This window comes from Ranitomeya variabilis, chromosome 3 (assembly GCF_051348905.1).
Source record: "Ranitomeya variabilis isolate aRanVar5 chromosome 3, aRanVar5.hap1, whole genome shotgun sequence".
Classification (NCBI taxonomy): Eukaryota; Metazoa; Chordata; class Amphibia; order Anura; family Dendrobatidae; genus Ranitomeya; species Ranitomeya variabilis.
The window spans coordinates 98,805,797-98,822,676 of record NC_135234.1 but is presented as its reverse complement, the minus strand read 5'-3'; the positions used below and the strand labels follow the sequence as shown (position 1 = coordinate 98,822,676).

Here is a 16,880-nt window from a genome sequence, read left to right as displayed (position 1 = left end):
CACCAGGCAGCGCTTAAGAGACTTTGTCGCCATTTACTGTTACAACCATGAATCCCTATTACTGTGCAAGGAAACCTCCAAAAACATGGGGAGGACATACAAACTCTATACAGGTTTGGTCCTTGGTTAGATTTGAACCCAGCGCTGCAAAGTAACAGTGCTAACCACTGAGCCAACGTGCCGCGCCTAGTCAATATGTATATACAAATATAGCAGCCACGGACAGCACGGCTATTTGTGTACTTTGGTGGTTCTTTTTCACTTTGACCAATGTAGAATAATGCTAAAGCTCAATGTGGTGTACAGTTGACATATAATTATCTATGCTGGCATCACTTTCTAGGACCTTTCATGGAATTCATCCATGAATATTTCCAAGCATTTCAAACTCAAACTTGTTTTGTAAGTGCAGTGGTGTTATGTCCCTGGGTACAGTCATAAGTGATTTGGCAAAACTGTTATTTCCAACTTCATGACACCAATGAGTAAATGACTGTGACACCAACACAGGATCTCAGCCAGCTTTAATGAGAGCGACTCACGAGGTGTGACCGTGCTCCACGCCATCTAGTTCTCTTCCCTTTCGTGTTACTGAGAAAAAATTGCTGCTCATTTCCAGTTAGCAGTATGTTAGTTCCGCTAATTAGTCACTGAGATCTCACACGGACTAGTGTTGTCGAAAGGAGAAAGCCCATAGGAAGACTATCGGTCTAGTTTGTTGATGTTGATATGAAATATGGTATTTGTATGTCAAATTGATTTTTTCTAGATATTTTATATTATATAAAACTGATTTTATTATAATTCTTTTGTCCACTACTTATTATAGACATGTTTATCATGCAAAATTGTCATAGCAAAAAGTTGATTACAAAGTGTATAAGAAGTAGGTCTAGTGGTTACTATTTTTCCTTGTGGAAACCACCAACTTGCCTAGGGAGACTTAGAAGCTACATGACCCTCTCTGGGAAAAGGGGTATACAAGTTACCTCTCCTCCCAGAAGAACAAAGATGGCTCCCTAATCCCACCTTTTGTAAGTATTTACCCTATAAGTTAACGTCCCACTTACAAATCTTGAAATATGACTAACAATGTTTTGCAAAATTTGAGTTGTTTTTTAAAAAAAACAAAAAAAACAAAAGGTGCCAATCCACAAACAGCAGTTTTGTGTTATCTTGCTCTGCACTGATAATGGGTAATAACTGTGAAATAGCTGTCTATGAATGGAATAGCTTTTCCTTTTGGAGAAGACTCAGGTTTAGCTAAATATGCTTAGTCATATGGCAAATATCTTTAAAGGGTCAGACATTGACTTGTATGCGGTATCTACCTCCAATAGTGGCACTAGATAGCCAGCTTACTTCCTCCTGGAGGAGAGGTCATTTGAATTTTAAAAAGTTGTCACCCAATGGAGTATTTCATGCTTTGAGTAATTACATTACATCACAGTGTGTTTAGTTGGACTTAAAAAAAACCCCAAAAACTAAAGATATTGCTCTTCAAAGGATGTGTACCGTCACTACATGTATTAATGATCTTTTTCTGCTCATAGAGTGTATCATCTGTATCAACATGTAGCTGATTGTTGACAGTTTAAAGGGGTTCTCTGGGGATACAAAATGTATTTATATGAAAATAACATTCTAAACTATAAAGGCTAACATCTATAGGTCAGTTTTTAATCATCTATTCACAACTATTCATTGTGAGGAAGTTGCAGCTGCTAAGAGCTCCTTCTCCCTTCTGGGACGCTATGTGACAGATCAGCATGCAGAGGGGTGGTCTGCGCCTGTCTTCTAGTACAATCCAGCCCCCTGATAGCACCTCCTTCCATTCAGTGACAGATTGGGGGCATGGATTGTCATGCTTGTACTGCAACCCGCACCTCCTGACAAAGCCTGATGTTCTGTACCTACCCAACCTCCCTGTGATTTATGACTGCTGCTAATTCATAGAGTTTGGCCTCTTTCACACTTCCGTCTTTCAGCTCCCGTCACAATCCATCGTTTTTTGAGAATGCAGGATGCATGTTCTCATAGACTTGTATTAGCGACGGATTGTGACGGATGGCCATCCATTTCATCCGTCGTGCACTGGATCCTGCGTAAAAAACGGTCCGTCGTGCAGAGAAAACTTTCAGAGGAACGTTTTTTCTGCACGTCGGAAAATGGGTCAGCGACGCATCCTGCGCTGCCCGTCACTGGCTACAATGGAAGCCTATGGGCGCAGGATGCGTCGCTGCCTGTGAAAAGCAGGAATCCAGCGACGGGTCCCGTCTTTTCAAAGAGAAGGAAGAATGGAAGAATTTCCCGTCAGCGAAATTCTCTCTCGCTCTCTCTTTCTCTTTTTACTATTGATGCTGCCTATGCAGCATCAATAGTAACAAAATATAATGTTAAAAATAATTAAAAAATAAAAAATCGCAATATTCTCACCTACCGAAGTCCCGCATTACTAGGAACGCTAGCTGCCGGGAGCATCGCTGCGTGGGAATGCCGGTAGGTGAGATTACTGCGATTTTTTTTTTTTTTTTTTTTTAAGCTGGTTTGTGTTGTGTATGCATTTTCGCAGCGGAAAACAGCTGCGAAGACGCATACACAACAGGTGCACATAGGCTCGATGGGTCCGTCAGAAAGATGGGCCCAGTGCACACGTTTTCCACAATCTGCACAGGATCCGTCATTTCAACGTCTTGACGGATCCTGTGCAGATTTGGAAGACGGAAGTGTGAAAGAAGCCTTTCTTTGATAGTCATAGATTCCATCTACGTTCCTAGACATTTAACTAAGAAGCTGTGCAGATGCATGCTATATCCCTCCTTAAGTCTATCTCTCTCTAACCAGAACGTCTCTCCCTAAGTAGTCCTTCATCACACATACCTTCCCAGCCTGAGGACAGGGCAGCCTAAGGGGAACTGCTGGGTTTTATGTCTGGTAGACGCTGTAGTAGACTTCCTGATATTTTCTGTAGGCTGGGAAGACACGTGTGATACATGAGTACTACTTAGAGAGTGTGGGGGTACGGATGAAACCTGTAGCTGCACGGCTTCATTGTGATATGAGCGTGGAAAGAAGCTGTGACTGTCACAGAAAGCTGTGAATTAGCACCAGGCACAAGCCATGCCCCCAAGGAGATGCTATCAGTGGGCTTGTACTGTATAAAAAGTCTCCAGCAGAACACCCCCTGAAACTCACAGTGAATAGTTCTGAATGGCAGATATTGTGACAAACTGTCCTATGGATGTCAGTCTTTATAGTTTATGAAGTTCTGCTGATATTAGTACATTTTGTTTATTTCTTTTATTTAACATGGTACCAAAGACTGTAATACAAAGAGTACATGCAATCAGACAATCGATCATGTATAAAGAAAGTTTTTTTACATTCTGGAAAAATATATTATAGAACAGATAGAACTCTCTGGCTGAATAAGACATATGGATTGATGAACAGAGATACAAGCCGCAAGCAAAACGCCAGAAGGGTATTGGTATTATCTTATCCCAACAGGCTAGGAAAAGAGAAAGGAAAGACAGATAAAACACTAGGCAAAAAAAAACACAAGCAAACAAAATGTAACTACTGCAATACTCCAGTGTAAAGAATTAGAAGGTTATCTACCCAAGGACCCCGACCTTCTGAAATGTAGCTGGAGATCCTCTATTGTGATATGGTAATATTAACCAGCGTCTTTTGTCTACTAACTGTGGGAGATCTGTAGCCATCCAGTGGAGAGCAATTGTATTCTTGGCTAAGAATAACATTACCCTGAGAAAGATGATGTTACCATTTGTCTTCATCTAACAGTCCATACAATGCCATCTTGGGTTCATATAATATAGTAATCATCAATAGGGAGTAGAGTAACCCAAAGATATTAAGTGAAAAGAAGATTACAGGGTCCTTATGAAATGCCAAAAGTCATCATTCTGAGAATGGAAACGATGGCACTCTGCAGAGGGGTCCTGCCTATCTTGTAAAGGGGAGAGGAGGTAATATGGATTTAATGGATGATGTACAGCTGGGTCAGCCGGAGAGGCCACAAGGTTCGAACGGATCAGTACCTGCGAATCCTCTGCCGACAGGGAAGGAATTAGGCTTTTCCACATCGCTTCCACTGGTATTAGGGAATAGCCAATCTTTTTTGACAGAAGATGTATATAAAGAGTCACAATTGCCCCTTTAAGGCCTTAGTATCTAAGAATACCAATAAGGGGTATGTGGAGATAAAAGTAGTAGATGTAGTGAACTGCGCAGTCAATGCATGTCTCAGCTGAAAGTATCTGTACTTGTACGAACAAGGAATACCAAAGTTCTCCTAAACTTTACGAAAGAGCATCATTATCACACATATCCCATAAACACTTACCCCCCCGGACAAACCACCAGTGAGGATCTGGAACTGTGAGTATTGAACAAAGGGTTGGATTTTGCCAATATGAATATATTTTCATCTCTCCGGAGTACCCCTATAACAGCATGGACTGTACTGTGTAAGCCCGCCAATACAGTCTTTTATAAACTCCGGTCAAGACAAAATATTCAGAAAACAGTTGTATGGACAGTTTGTTTTCCATCTCGCTATATAATCATGTCGTTTATTCGGAGTTGTTACAGGTCCCTTGTGTCACAGCTGTTGTTCAGTGATTTTCACAAATCTTTCATCCGTTCCTTGACTTTTTCAATTATCTTTTATGCAGTACTGTAGGATAGTTTTTTGTGCTTTTATGTTTTTGTTTTCATGGAAACAGCTTTTAAGCTCTTGGGACTTTTAATATAACTGTTTTTCTAATGTTTTTACACAATAATACGCTGATATTATCGTGTGCCTTTGAATTTCTGAAGATTACAAATCCTATATGTTGTATTCTTTGACTGTAAATTTAAGAGGTTCTGGGCTGAAAAGAATTGCCACAGTCCCGCTGGCCTCCATTAACCTTATTCTTTTGACAGCAACTGAAGGACATCCCAGCATCTGTCCTCTGCACTAATAAAGGAGAGCAGATTGTGGAAAAGACATAAATATGAGAATTGCTAATATTACAGTTTTTAACGTTTTTATGCCAGGCTGCTATTGGGTGATTCTCTGTTATCTTCTGCTACTGTTCTCCACATACTGTTCGCCACACTGGACAAATAACCATGTCAAGTACCATACTGTATAGTGCCCAAATAATAGAGTCAAATGTGGCCTAAGTACCGTAATTCTTTTTCTCCAGCAAACAATATTATACAATGTCTCCATCAATATCATACCCTGAAATTATAATATATTGTATAGTGTCAAAGCAGTAGTTCAACACAATGCTAAATGCTACAAATAGTACCATATGGTGCTCAAATACTACCAACATATAGTGCCCAAATAATAGCTATAGAATAATGCAATAGAGTGCCTAAATAACACCGCTATACAAATGATTTGTTGTGTTTGATTGGTATTAACAGAAGTAATCAAGTGCTTCTCACAAAATTAGAATATCATCAAAAAGTTAATTTAGTTCAGTTCTTCAGTACAAAAAGTGAAACTCATATTATATGGAGTCATTACAAAGAGTGATCTATTTCAAGTGTTTATTTCGTTAATGTTGATGATTATGGCTACAGCCAATGAAAACCCAAAAGTCATTATCTCAGAAAATATGAATACTTTATAACACCAGCTTGAAAAATAATTTTAAGATCCGAAATGTTGGCCTACTGAAATGTATGTTTAGTACATGCACTCAGTAATTGGTCGGGGCTCCTTTTGCATCAGTTATTGCATCAATGCGGCGTGGCATGGAGGTGATCAGCCTGTGGCACTGCTGAGGTGTTATGGAAGCCCAGGTTGCTTTGATAGCAGCCTTCAGCTCATCTGCATTGTTGGGTCTGGTGTCTCATCTTCCTCCTGACAATACCCCATGGATTCTCTATGAGGTTAAGGTCAGGCGAGTTTGCTGGCCAATCAAGCACAGTGATAGTATTTTAGACCATTTTAAGGATAAGATAATATTTATCAGACCATGGCCTTGCTGCTGTCTACACCCGATGTATGTTTTGCCTCTGCATCCTCAAGGGGCAGATTACAGTCAGGTTCAAGTCCAGTCAGTGGAACCCTTGAGTAGGGTTTGTCATTGTGTCACTTAATGCATTTCTTCTTTGAAATGTTGGTCAAATTCATTTAAAATAAATTTGGAAAAAAAGTTTCAATATCAACTTCATAAAAAAGACTTGAGGGTGATCTGCTAAAAGAAGAAATAATTGACCCAAATCATGAATATTTCAGTGAATCCAGCCATTGAAAGCTGGCTGATCTCTATATGTAGTGCTCGCTAACATTTAATTAACAAAACTTCAAAGAGCAAACAGTATCAATATTTCCAAGACTTTGCCGACCATCGCCGTTGTGTGAAGTTAATGAGCTGATACTATCATCCCTATTAGCAAATTGACCAAATGTGTAAAGAATTCATTAACAGAATCTTCTTGACAACCTACCTGCAATTATTTTGTGTCGTAAAGTCTTTTTTCAACCACAAACTGTGTTGTACAAGACAGTTAACACAATTACTAATTTCAATTTAGGGGACCTGGAATGACATATAACTAGTATGCTCAACAGAGCTGATAGTGGATTGTAGAAATGTATACGGCTCTGTTCACACTTTGATTATGAATTATGGGGTAAATAATAATTCTGTTTTGAAATTTGACAAGTTTGAATTAGACTAGATATTCCAAATTCACTACCGTGGCTCATGCTGGATGCTAAATATATAAACCATTACATGAATATTTAACTGTATTTAAATAAATGATCGGATGAAAGAAGTACATCGACACTTCAATATAAACCATTACATGAATATTTAACTGTATTTAAATAAATCATCGGATGAAAGAAGTACATCAACACTTCATATCCCGCGCCAATTCGCGGCCGGACTGCGCCGGTCACTGATTGGTCGCGGCAGTCCGGGTGAGAGCAATCAGTGAAGCTGTGTTTAAATCCCGCGCCAATATCGCTGATTGGTCGCTGCCGGCTGCGATCAATCAGTGAAGCGGGATTTAAATCCTGCGCCAGTATCGCTGATTGGTTGCGGCCGGCCGCGACCAATCAGCGAAGCGTGGTTCAAATCCCGCGCCAATTCGCGGCCAGACTGCGCCTGTCGCTGATTGGGCACGACCAATTAGCGAAGCGTGGTTCAAATCCCACGCCAATTCGCAGCCGGACTGCGCCTGTCGCTGATTGGTCGCAAGTGGCTGGCGCGAACAATCAGTGACGTGGGATTTCCGTAACAGACAAACAGACAGAATTAGACAATTATATATATAGATGTAAGTGTATGTTGTAATTTTGGCTGCAAACTTTGATTACATTGCTCCAGATTTTCCTTTAAAATATTTATTATAGTAGTTATTCTTTAAAGAGGACCTTTCGCTAAATTTTCATGTTGAACTGGAACAGGATGTAATAATGGCTGCAGAGTAGAATAAAACGTTTTTTTTTTTCTTGCAGAGGAATAAGGAATCAAAGCATTTGGCTCCTAAAGAGTTCATTTTTTTTAAGTCCAAGTGGGTATTATCAGGCAGTTTTCACTGTGGGCGTGTACTTCTTCCTCCTGTATGATGCTGACCAATTATAAGCAGGCAGCAACACTCAAGGGAAAGAAGGAAACGCCCCCACCATAGTCTAGAGCAGGTTTCCCAGTGTGTGAGATGTAATGACACGGCTCTGAGCTCCTAGTTAAATTTCCGCTGTGAGTCAGTGTGGAGGTGGGGCAGCACACCTGAGTTTAGCTGTGTCACATTACAAAACTTTCTACCAGCTCTTTTACTGTTAAGGCCCCTTTCATTAAACCCTGCAGCTTGAGAAGCGACGACAGCGAAAGGAAAATAGCAACACTGCAGTGTATAAGCAGCAGAGATAAACTACTATTGGACTCTGCCTATTCCCTTGTTTAAAATGTACCTGTCATTTCAGATGAGTTTTCAAATTTTGCTTGTATATTAGGAGTAACATTGTTTTTGCCCATTGATGACTTGTATTCTGCAATATTCACTAGTTTTCCCAACTCCAGGCTATATTAACCTCTATCTATTTTTCAGTTGTCTGTGAGCTGGTAGAGACTAGCTGCTATCATGTCTCCCTTACATAGTGCAAAAAGACATGAAGGATTCCTGCTTACCTGTGTCTATGTAGCACAAGGACGTTATGCAGCAGGGTAGTTGTAAAGGCAGCACTGGGGTGAGACAAAACGCTTACTAGATAGCAGCAGCCCAGTCTCTTTGTGTCTCTCTGCTTCTCTTACTGTGCTCCTTCCTCCACCCCTTTAGGCCAAAGTACAGTGGCGTAGATTGTACTATTCAATGTACACACAATAAGTAAAACATTTAATGTAGATATTATCAGTTTTTCTTGACACATAGATGCTGTCCTAGCTCATGGCTAATTGTATACATCTTACACAAGTTTAACATGTGGAAATCATATCAATTGAATGTTAAAGATATGTTCACACAGAGTAGTTTTACTAAGTTTTTGGAGCAAGAATGAAGTGGAAAGGCAATGTTTTTGAGGAATTTTGAGATTTGGAGAGTATCTGCTCAGTTTCCTCACAAAAGTCCTTGGAAAACTCGGTGGGCACATACCCTAAGACTCTTACGAATTCAAGTTTCACTGGTACATGACTGGCTATTAAGGAATGATACATTATTCTATAGGGTACCTGTAAATGCTCTAGATGTTATTTTTTTTTTTTTTACTTTTTATTGAGGTATTTCAAATCTCCTAAAAGGTATCATTGCCTCCCCATTTAGGAGATCTCCATTTTGGCAAACTGTCTTCTTTATATATGGCATGTATCATATATTAGTCTTGCCACTCGTTCCTACTTTCTTGCCAGTAAATTTGTCATGGCTTCACTAAATTTGGTTTTAAATGATATTACAGAGAAGCTGATCGTAGCTGTCATGCTGAGATTCATTACTTCTTATACCTGGTTGTTCACGCTTTAGGGATTCACTACCCTAGAGATGTAGAACAGATGTATTTTCTTCTGCCTTGTGCTTTACTGAAGTGACTGTCAGGCAAAAAGAAAAGGAAATCATAGGCGTATTCTAAAGAACAGTGGCAGCTAATAAAATGCCAGGATATGTCGCCAGCCTAAATGCTGTCACCTGCAGATGCCACCAGCTGCCTACCTGACACATCTACAACTAATGATGTGGTATCATTCTCTACAGACCTTTGTTTTTCTTGACAAGGAAAGTTACATACAAACTTTTACTGCAAGTCCGTAAATATGGTTCATCCTTCTAAATTTAATCAAGAAAGACGGCAACGATCAACCACGTGGTCCAGATACTTACGCAACATCCCACCCAAAGGTTTTCATTTTTGCTTCTGTATCTGGTAAAAGTTGCTTAACATTCACACACCAGTAGAAGCTGATACGCAATAGTTATGACACTTACACAACATTTCCATTGACTTCCAGTGGTTAGGGACTCGCGAAAAGTTGCGTTATTGCATGTCCAGCCAGGCAGTTTTGAAAAACCTGGTAACCACTTAGTCACGCCCCTCCAGGGTAAGCCCGGCCAGTGGTGCAGTGGGTCCATATCCACTGCTGTCACAAAGTGGAATCAAGGGGTGTAGGTCAAGCCCTGAAAAATAAGCCCATACCATTCACCCTCTTCTACTAATCTTTAGGATATGTTCACACAGTTTCTGGCTGATAAACACTTAAAACCACATAAAAAATGTTTATGCATTTTAGCAGTTTATTAAGCTTTTTTGTGCATTGGGCATTTGTTTCTACTTCTATTGATTCAGAAGTCAAATTTGGAGCTTTTTATTTTCAATCAAAAATAATTTAACAATTGATGTGGTGCTTCTTTTTCCGCATGGAGATAATAACATGTTAAAAACAGCATCATGTGCACCATAGACCTCTTTTTCTAAGGCTAGGTTCCCATTGCGTTAATGGGATAGCGCTAACGGACAGCGTTGCACGGCAAAATTAACGCCGTGCACCGCGTCCGTTAGCGCTCCCATTGCCGGCAATGTTAGAGCGCATTGCTAGCGCGTGTCATTTTCGGCACGCGCTAGCGATGTGCCGGTCTTTTGTAGCGCGCCTCGGACGCTGCTTGCAGCGTCCGCGGCGCGCCAGAGGTCCGTTCCCCGCTCTCGCAGATCAGGGATCTGCGAGAGCGGGGACGTTAACGCGACCCCTGAACGCGGCCCCGAAAAAGACATTGCGTTAGCGCAATCCGCTAGCGCTTGCGCTAAACGGATTGCACTAACGCAATCTGAACCTAGCCTAATTGAAGTGAATAGGATGTTTGTGCAATGGGTATTAACAGTGCTTTTTATGTCGCTTTTGGAGCAGAATCCACTTCAAATCCACATAAACAAAACTCTTGTGTAAATATACCCTATAGTTGGCACAAGGCAGTCAAACAAGTAACATTCTCTAGCGTATGCCAAACCGTGACATGTCTGTCAGACTCCCAGATAGAAAAACAGGGTCCATCATATTCTAACATGTTTATACTGCTCCAAAGTCCAATGGCCGTGTGCTTTACACCACTCCATTCAACGCTTGGCATTGGGCTTAGTGACAAAAGGCTTTGATGCAACTGCTCTGCCAAGAAAACTCATGCCATGAAGCTCAAGTTGTTACAAGTTGTTAGAGCCATAAGATATTTGGATGCTACAGTTATGGAGTCATCAGAGCGATGGCGACTTTTGTGCACTAAACTAGTAGCAAAGCCACAAAAGAGGACTAATAATCCTCCAAAAATTCAAAAATACAGCTAAAAAGTGGGCAGCACTGCTTACCTGCCCAGGTCTCTGAACAAATGGACTACAGGATGCCAGCCCATGTAGCAAAGATGTTGGTAACACAGGTGCAAAATACTAAATAGACAGTCACTCACAGCCTACCCATTCATGGAGGGGGTGACTGCTTAGTATATGTTTGCACAACAAAGGCCTGTGTAGGGCTCTGTTCACATGTAGGTAATGCATAGTGTCTGGGTCACAGCCTATTAGTCACGCCCATACTATTCGATTAGGCGGGCTGGCCAGCACTCTCTCAATGCATCCCACGTGAACACCCCTGTATACAAGACCCAATGTGCTGGGCTGGCTGCATTCTGAAAAATAAAGTGCACAAAATACATGTAAATATGTGCGTTATTGGTCGATATTTTGGCCAAGATATGCAAGCTCGCAACCCAACGTCAAGGGTCCCCACGCTTGCGAGTCCTATCACCAAACCAGACCTCCCAACCATCCCGGATCCAGCGGAACAGTCCCAATTTTGAGACTCTGTCCCGCTGTCCTGGCCGTAATCTTACTTTTCCCGCACTGTACTGAGGTTGTACCAGCCTCAGGAGAAACTATAGAAGCAGCGCTCGGACACGTGGGTCACATGACTGCTTGAAAAAGACCAGGCTTCTGGTCGAAACGTTGCTGTTTATGGCGAAATAAATCTTTTTTGATACTACTACACCCGGCTGGAGCGCTGTTCATCTTCTTTATGACTGCGATAAGTCAGAACATGTCTAGTTGGGAACCTGAACCCCGCCCCCTCTAGTGACGTCACTCACTTATTTCTGCCGCATCCGGAAGCTGCGGGAGCTCGGAGTCACTGATGAGGAGTCTTCATTCTCCTCACACGGTGCCCGGTCTGCCCGTCCTGTGGTGTCCGTCTCTATTACCAGGGGTGCTGTGTAGTTACCAGAGCCACTCCTGACGTGCTCTCTCCTGAAATGAAGAAGGTTGCAACCTGGAGTGAGGTGTGTGGGCATGTCCGGGGTCACGTGGTGTAAACATCAGTGTCGTTTTACCACAGATTTACTGGCCCAGCATGCAGTGTCAGTAATCTGTGGTAAAACTACCACTCCCAGCATGCAGTGTCAGTAATCTGTGATAAATCTACTACTCCCAGCATGCAGTGTCCGTAATCTGTGATAAATATACTGCTCCCAGCATGCAGTGTCAGTAATCTGTGGTAAAACTACCACTCCCAGCATGCAGTGTCAGTAATCTGTGATAAATCTACTGCTCCCAGCATGCAGTGTCAGTAATCTGTGGTAAAACTACCTCTCCCAGCATGCAGTGTTAGTAATCTGTGATAAATCTACTGCTCCCAGCATGCAGTGTCAGTAATCTGTGGTAAAACTACCACTCCCAGCATGCAGTGTCAGTAATCTGTGATAAATCTACTGCTCCCAGCATGCAGTGTCAGTAATCTGTGGTAAAACTACCACTCCCAGCATGCAGTGTCAGTAATCTGTGATAAATCTACTACTCCCAGCATGCAGTGTCAGTAATCTGTGATAAATCTACTACTCCCAGCATGCAGTGTCAGTAATCTGTGGTAAAACTACCACTCCCAGCATGCAGTGTCAGTAATCTGTGGTAAATCTACTACTCCAGCATGGAGTGTCAGTAATCTGTGGTAAAACTACTACTCCCAGCATGCTGCTCTTGTAATCCATTATAAAACTACTACTCCCAGAGTAGTAGTTTTATCATGTATCACTGACACAGCATGCTAGGAGTAGTAGATTTATCATAGATTACTGACACTGAATGCTGGGAGTAGTAGTTTTATCATGGATTACAAGCACAGCATGCTGGGAGTAGTAGCTTTACCACAGATTACTGACCTAGCATGCTGGGAGTAGTAGTTGTATATATAGTGTACAGCATATATGTACAGAGGGAGGGGGGCAGTGCAAGGAGACAGTATGGGGGGAGAAAAGTAGAGTAGTGAGGGCGTAGCATGTACTTTCATTCATTACTTGTAAATAAATTTATTTTTTTTCTGTTTATAATAGTTGTTTATGGAACAGTGGGATCAGCAGTGCTAAATGGGTGTGGTTGTGGTGTGGATATGGGTGTGACTAGTTGTGAAATGGGTGTGGTCAGGGGCGCAAACTTTATCCCTCTTTCCCTTCTTGAAAAGTTGGGAGGTATGACTAAACTAGTAGCAAAGCCACGAAAGAGGACTAAAAATCCCCCCAAAATACAGCTGAAAAATGGGCAGCACCGCTTAGGCTACTTTCACACTTGCGTCGTGTGACGTACGTCGCAATGCATCGTTTTGGAGAAAAAACGCATCCTGCAAAGTTGCCCGCAGGATGCATTTTTTCTCCATACACTTGCATTAGCGAAGCATTGCGACGGATTGCCACAAGTCGCATCCGTCGTGCGACAGAAGCGTCGTGTTTTGGCGGACCGTCGGCACAAAAAAAGTTCCATGTAACGTTTTTTTGTGCATCACGTCCGCCATTTTCGACCGTGCATGCGAGGCCGGAACTCCGCGCCCCCCTCCCCGGACATCACAATGGGGCAGCGGATGCGTTGTAAAACTGCTTCCGCTGCCCACGTCTTGCAGTTGTTTCACAGTGTACGTCGGTATGTTGGCCCGACGCATTGCGACGGCCAGTACCGACGGACCAGTATGAAAGTAGCCTTACCTGCCCAGCTGTATTTTTGACTTTTGTGCACTTCAACAATCAATGACCCTGAACTGAAAGTTTATTTGGTCTGCCACTTTGTGGCTGAGTTGCCATGGCCCCTAAATGCTTGCACTTTTCAATGATACCACTCACAGTTGATCATGAAATACTTAGGAGAGAAAAACTTTAATGAACTGACCTATTTTCAGCGGTGACATCCTAAGGGCCGTATTTTATACACCTGTGGTAATAACACTAAATACAAAAAAGCTGAATTCAATGATTTAGGCCTCATTTAGACTTTAGTTTTTTTTCACTTATGACTCAGACGTGATTTTGGTCACAATTTAGTCTGATTTTCATCAATTTGTGTAAAGTAAAGTCTTCACCTTTTCCTATGTATCAGTCCATGAAAATCAGGCTGTACTCAGATGGCCTCTAAGTGCTGTCCGATGTTATTATCACTGACCCATAGACTTGTAGTGCCGATTTTTGATTAATGTGAATAGTACCATTTACTAGTATAGGTACAAGAGTCATCCTTAAAAATTCACGCATAGTGCTTGTACAGAAAAAATAGATGTCTGAATGAGGCCTAATAGCTGTGTCCAATACTTTTGTCCATATTGTGTATTAGTCAACTGCAAAGCATTAATGGAAATTTGCTTATCAGGTGGTTTATGTATAAAACACATCTACACATTTCCCAAAACATAGATACCGTATTTTTCCGACTATAAGGCTCACTTTTTTCCCCAAAAATTCTTGGGGAAAATGAGGGTGCATCTTATAGTCGGAATATACTTACAAATGCTGCATCAGTGGTGCTCTGTGCGGCGGTGGTGCTCTGTGCTGCAGTAGCAGCACTCTGTTCGGCGGTGGTGCTCTGTGTTGGGGCGGCGGCACTCTGTGCTACGGGGGAGTGCCGCCACCGCAGCACAGAGCACCAACGCCACCCCAGCACAGAGCGCCACCGCCGTACAGAGCGCCGCTACTGCAGCACAGAGCACCGGCGCCACCCCAGCACAGAGCACCGGCGCCACCCCAGCACAGAGCACCGACGCCGCCCCAGCACAGAGCACTGCTGCCCCAGCACAGAGCACTGCTGCCCCAGCACAGAGCACTGCTGCCCCAGCACAGAGCACTGGCGCCGCCCCAGCACAGAGCACCGACGCCGCCCCAGCAGAGCACTGCCGCCCCAGCACAGAGCACCGACGCCGCCCCAGCACAGAGCACTGCTGCCCCAGCACAGAGCACTGCTGCCCCAGCACAGAGCACTGCTGCCCCAGCACAGAGCACTGCTGCCCCAGCACAGAGCACTGCTGCCCCAGCACAGAGCACCGCCGCCGCCCCAGCACAGAGCACCGCCGCCGCCCCAGCACAGAGCACCGCCGCCCCGCCGCCGCCCCAGCACAGAGCACCGCCGCCGCCCCAGCACAGAGCACCGCCGCACCGCCGCCGCCCCAGCACAGAGCACTGCCACCCCAGCACATAGCACTGCCACCCCAGCACAGAGCACTGCCACCCCAGCACAGAACACTGCCGCCCCAGCACAGAGCGCTGCCCCAGCACAGAGCACTGCTGCAATAATTTTTTGTGGGATCTGTCTTGTTCTTAGACCTCCATGTCCCAGTACACGTTGTATACGTTTTTTTCAGGGATATCACACATACCGATTATAACCTGCGGTGCTATGCACATGTCTGTGTTATTATATGGGCCGTGTGTCCGTGCAAAACACACAGATGGAATTCTGATGGCAAACACTGGTTACACCAATACCGTTTTTTTACATACGTGTTTTATACTGGCGTGTGAAGAAGGCATTAGTGAGTGTTATAAACTAAAATAAATGCCATGTTTGAAGCATTTTTGCAAATAGCTGCGGTTGAAATACTTTAATTGTCCTTGAAGGTTATTACTTGCAGACACAGCAAGAAAAGGAAATAATTAATGTAATTAATGCTAATGATGTTTATTTACAAGAAATAACTTGCTCTGTCAGGACTATTCACAGCAGAACAGAGCCCTTGGTGATTTAACTGCTATTTGTTCTCTGAGATGATTTGTGAATTGTATTCTTTAAACTGAAACATTTCGAAAAGCTTTTTTTTTAAATATTTTTATGTTTTCTATTGCATCAAGATATCAAGAACAAAACCTGAGCCTGACATCAAAAATGTAATTACTCCAAAAAAGCGAATCCCTCTCCAATCACGCGTTACGGTAGATTAGTTTTACTCAGAGTTTTCCAGGAACATTTTTTTATTTATTTCTTTTAAAAAATGATGATGATTAATGCCTTAAAACTAACCTGTCAGCAGGATTTTGCTCAGTAAACTACAGACAGTATCAGGTCGGAGCCATTATACTGATTAAAATGATACCTGGGTGATGAAATCCGTCTTGTGGTTGTTGTTTAATCTTTGTTTGTAGTTTTCAGTTAATGAGATTCTTGTGCTGCGGGCTTTATGTGGTGCTCTACTTACATATTTATTCTTCAGTGACCTGCCTCCTATTTTATAATTATGTATAATATATATAATGCGTATAATAGTGTGAGTTTAAAAAAAAATGTACATACAGCAAAATGGCGCAGGCTGCAGCACCTGCGCAGTAGCATCTATCTCTTACCGATACATACTACTGAACAAGCGCCACAGCTGGCGCCATTTTGCTGCAGCCAAAGTTTTTTTTCCTCCAGCAAAATGGCGCTGGCGGCACACATGCAGTAGCATCTATTGCTTGCTGACGTATGCTGCTGTGCAAGTGCTGCCGTCATTTTGGTGGAGGAAAAAAAACTTGGCTGCAGCAAAATGGTGCCGGCAGCAGCACTTGTGTAGTAGCATCTATCAGTAAGGGATAGATGCGACCGCAGGCGCCGCCTGAGTCATTTTGTTGGATATAAATATTTTTTTTCTAAACCCACACTATTATATGCAATATGCAAAATAGGAGGCAGGTCACTGAAGGATCAGTGACCTGTCATAAGCCCATACAGATGAATATGTAAATGAAGCGCCATATAAAGCCCAGAGGACAAGAATCTCATTAACTGAAAACTAAAATACAGATTAAACAACAACTACAAGATGGATTTCATCACCCAAGGTATCATTTTAATCAGTATAACAGCACCAACCTGACAGTGTCTGTAGTTTACTTAGCAAAATCCTGCTGATAGGTTCGCTTTATTATATGTTTTAATGGTGCACTGGTAACTGCACATAGAGTAGCTATACACTTAGAGGGTTAAACTCAATATGTGTATTCAGGAGTGCGCTGCTCCCCAGCCTCCTGGCGTCCTTATTGCATGGGGGGGAGATTTTCTCCTTGATTGACAGTTCTGACCTGAATATGCTACTGTAGCTGACAATGCGCTTGTTCTAAAGTCAGCGCTGTCAACTGTATGTATAAATATA

At 42.6% G+C, this 16,880-nt stretch overlaps 1 protein-coding gene across 3 annotated transcripts in view; it reads left to right on the top strand.

The window, feature by feature from the left end:
• SGSM2 (small G protein signaling modulator 2) overlaps positions 1 to 16,880 on the top strand; it is a 464,397-nt gene that overhangs the window by 258,318 nt on the left and 189,199 nt on the right. The window lies entirely within an intron of this gene.